We start from the raw sequence: 4,300 nt of genomic DNA on the forward strand, positions 1-4,300 counted from the left end.
GAACTCACTCTGTAGACCAGGCTGGCCTTGAACTCAGAAATCCACCTGCCTCTGCCTCCCAAGTGCTTCGAGGTATGAACCACCACTGCCCGGCCTAGAGTCTACTTCTTATGCTTTTCATTAAAAAATAGTGAAGGAGGCAAAGTATACATTATAAAAATAGATTATTGGATCTATAGTCGTCAGAATGACAAAGGTATAGCAAGAATATTGAAAAATTAGGATAGGAATGGGAAGAGGTGAGGACAGAAAAGATGCCCAGGGCTACATGGGGATATAATTAGAAGATCCTTGGACTATCTGTGGTGACCAACATTACATAATGTCTATTAAACTGTTTTGTGGCCCTGGTAGTGGTGCATGTCTTTAATCCCAGCACTTAGAAGGCAAAGGCAAGCAGTTCTCTGTGAGTTCAAGGCCAGCCTGGTCTACAGAGTGATTTCCAGGACAGTCAGGGCTGTTACACTGCAAAACCCTTTCTTGAAAAAAACAAAATAAAATGTTTTGTGGGGGTGGAGGTGGGTGGACCAAGACAGTGTTTTACATCATACCCGAGGTTTGTTTTGGACTCACTGTAGCTGAGGCTGGTCTTGAACTTGTGGCAGTCCTCCTGAATGCTGTGAATATAGTCATGTACCATCATCAAAGGTGGCTAAAAAGTAGCTTAATATAATTTTCTCCCCATCCTTGGTGTTTCTACCTGTTTAACAGAAAAGGCGGAGGAGCAGAGGGCTCTCTCCTCAATGAGACTTACAAGTAGCTCAAGACCAGGCTCCAGTTTTGTGTGCTGCCTTTGGGCTCTCATTGTTATAAATATTGCACCTCCAACCACATTAGGGAGAGGAAAGAATTAGGTTCAGTGTGGAAAGTGAGAGGACAGAAGCATTCAAAAGAGATCCAGTGGGGAGAGGGCCAGAGATAGACAAGGGTGAAAAAAAAAGTCAGAGACTAAGAGAATCAATATTCTTTCAATGACAATCATCATTATTTATTGAAAAAAATTTTCTAGGGACTAAGTATGCGCACTGGCTTAGGTAGAGACAGACCCCCATTTGACAGATGATGAAACTGAGACCCAAATGAATAAAGAGGATAGTTCAAAGTTTCATAGCTGGTTTCAAGGGGTCAGTAGGCCTCCTGAGTCTGGGATATTTTAGTACGTCTCAGAGAGAGACAGAAAATGTTGGGTAGAGGCAGATATGGAGTCAAGACTAGAACACAGACAATCACGTGAGCAGCAGACCTGCACGAAATCTTTTCCTCAGAGACCAGGATTGGGAGGCTCGCAGAGGGTGGGCATGGGTGGTGGGTTCAAGAGGGTACTACTCACCTGGGTACCGTCTGGAGAGGATGCAGGAGCACTCGCCTTCCTTTTTTGCTACGCAAAGGATCCTCCACCACCCACGGACCTAGAGTCGAAAGGCCGCCCAGGTAAAAGCGCGCCAGGTCCCTCCCCACATGCGTTCTGGACCGTTCTCTCCCCTCCCGCCGTTTTCTTACCCACCACCCCATCTTTACTGCTTCTCTTGGGATACCTCTAGTCTCCGTAGGGTCTACAGCTGCCACAGGAGAATTGATACCTGGCCCACAGCAAGATCTCGCAGACACACGGACGCTTCACGCAACGCTTCGCCGAACCCTGGCAGGGTAGCGATGCTCCACCACTACCGCGGGCTCCTCAGCTCCCATTGGAGAATTGCCCTCCTGCCTTCCCTGAGATTGGTTGGAATTGGAAGCACCGACTAAAACTCCACCCTTTCGAGGGTGTGATTGGCTTATGAACCAAACCCTTCCGTTAACAACACTGCTCAGGAAAGGATTACTCCTCAGTCCTTTTGCTGGTCCAGTGGACTGGGCTTCCGGGGGGAGGGAGGGTGTTTGTGAACACGCAGGAAACCCTAAACCAGGCTAAGCACAAATCACTGAATAGAATTATTACTTTCCTGACGTCTTTCGGTAGCCACATTGCCCTTACACCGTTTTTGCTTACAGACACTGCGACTCTGTTTCCTATAGCTCCACACCCACTTGTAGGAGTTTCTGAGCTAGGTTTCTCTCTTTCCCGGTAAGCATTGTTCCTAATTCCATCCATGGAGAATAAGGTGATCCTATTTAATAGTCCTGGCTGACTCGCCATGTAATGCATGGAGAATAAGGTGATCCTACTTTGTAGCCCATAGCTTGACTCGCCATGTAAACTAGGCCTGCTTCTGCCTCCTGAGTGCTGGGATTAAAGGTATAAGCCATTTATACCCAGCAGATTTTATTTCATTTTTTAATTAAGTGTGGTCAGTGTTCAAATAAAAGAAGCTATGGCCTAAAGAGGCAAACTTGATGAGTCATTAGTAGTATAGTGTCGAGCATAGTTGCCTTCCAACGAGGCAAACTTACTGGCCTGAAATTGTACAGCAATTATTTAGAATAAAATCCAGCTCTCTTGTCTTCGAAAGGAAAGGTACTTAAGGAAGGGAAGACAGGAAGGCTTATTCTAGTAAAAAATTTTAAATTTTGGTAGCACAGATCCTCCAGGAGAGTCTGAGAGTATAGCTTGGGGACAGGGAGGAATAATTTGGATGGGAATGAATTTACATCTTTGTTTCCCCTCTCTCTAACAAAATTTAGCATGTTTTCAATAAAGGATGTAGCTCACTTTGACACTAATAGTAATATCGGTGATTGTTACCAGTAGCAATCAGAGAGATCTGTCCCTTAGAGTATAAAGTTGCTGCTCTTTCAAGTATGTAATATCCGAAATATATAATTAGTGCTTTAAAATCATGATAATAGGGAGTCAGAGAGATAACTCCATGGTTACAAGTGCTTGCTGCTCTTGTAGAGGACCTGAGTTTAGTTTGCTAGCATGAATGTCAGTTTCCTAACTCCTCCTCTAGGGGACCAGATATCTTTGTCTGGCACATACCTTTGCATAATACACATGAGTGTATGCATAGGAGCATATACACATATGCACACACAAATAAAAATAAATCTAAAATCATGATAATCGTTGTAGTCTTTAAACCAAAGCATCCTATGATTTAATAGCTGAGCAATAAATATATGACTCTAGCACATTTTTGTATTTTAATATTTCAGTAGTTGGCTTTCTAATTCTAGATGTGACTTTTTTCCGATTTTAAAAGATATTTTTGTGAGAAGAGGTCTATAGGCTTCTCTAGGTCACTAAAGAAATCAATGACACAAAAATTGAACTTGATCTCTTAGCTCCAATAGGACAGAGACATGTTTTCTTTTGTTTCCTTGCTGTATTCCTATTAGTCTAGTATGAGGCACATAGATGGTACTCAGTGAAATATGTATTAACAAATACTTGAGAGAGCAAATACTGTTTTTTGTTTGTTTTGGTTTTGTTGTTGTTGTTTTTTGTTTTGTCACCTAAGGAGGTATAGTCCTGAATCTAGTTTTGTTCTTGCCAATCTGATTCTGTCTACAAAAGTGAATGGCACTTTCATGACACCAGAAGATCTTGAGACCCTCACACCTAGTAGCAGGATCCTTTCTTCACAGGGCTATAAAATGTGAAGTCTACCAAAACAAGTAGTTTCAATGTGAGAACAGGCCCTGGGAGCATGGGGCCCATCATTATTCATTCTCCTGGTTTCTGTTTACAGTCCTAGTTAATAGTGCTCATGTTTTCTGATGCTTTATTTATTTATTTATTTAGTTTTGTTTTTTTCGAGACAGGGTTTCTCTGTGTAGCCCTGGCTGTCCTGGAACTCTGTAAATCAGGCTGCCCTCGAATTCAGAAATCTACTTGCCTCTGCCTCCCACATGCTGGAACTAATGCTTGTTATATGCTATATTTTAGAGCTAGGTTTGACCTTAAAAACATTCTAACCTTCTTTTTGAAGATCCAGGCTGAGAAAGGAGGGTACTGGTAACAAGATGTCACTCTGGGTGAAGAACTTTCTCTTGTTCCATCCTTCAGCTCAGATCATGAGCACTCTGGCTAACCGTGTTAGACCCAAAATGGGCATTTAAGTGTGTCCCCATAAGACCAGGGTCCTTTTGGGATAGAGTGGCTAAAGAAAAGCCTTAAATGCCAGAATGAAGTGTAGAGGATTTGACTTGCAGGGAGAACATGATGCAAGACTAGGCTTCAAAGACTAGCTTCACGCTTGCTGACAGGAGCCTGGTATAGCTATCCCCTGAGAGGCTCTGCCAGAGCTTGACCAATACAGATGCAGATGCTCACAGCCAACCATTGGACTGAGCACAGGGACCCCAATGGAGGAGTTAGAGGAAGGACTGAAGGAGCTGAAGGGGCTTGCAACCCTAT

General features: G+C 43.3%; 1 long non-coding RNA gene across 1 annotated transcript in view; it reads right to left on the reverse strand.

The window, feature by feature from the left end:
• The window catches only part of LOC116089891, a 29,138-nt gene extending 27,331 nt beyond the window's left edge, over positions 1–1,807 (reverse strand). The window contains exons 1-2 of the long non-coding RNA XR_004118497.1: positions 1,536–1,807; positions 1,331–1,409 (exon numbers count right to left, since the gene is read on the reverse strand). This is a non-coding gene — a long non-coding RNA (uncharacterized LOC116089891). The remainder of the gene's footprint in view (positions 1–1,330; positions 1,410–1,535) is intronic.
• Between the last annotated feature and the right edge of the window lie 2,493 nt (positions 1,808–4,300).

The sequence above is a fragment of the Mastomys coucha genome, chromosome X (assembly GCF_008632895.1).
Source record: "Mastomys coucha isolate ucsf_1 chromosome X, UCSF_Mcou_1, whole genome shotgun sequence".
In the NCBI taxonomy this organism is placed as follows: Eukaryota; Metazoa; Chordata; class Mammalia; order Rodentia; family Muridae; genus Mastomys; species Mastomys coucha.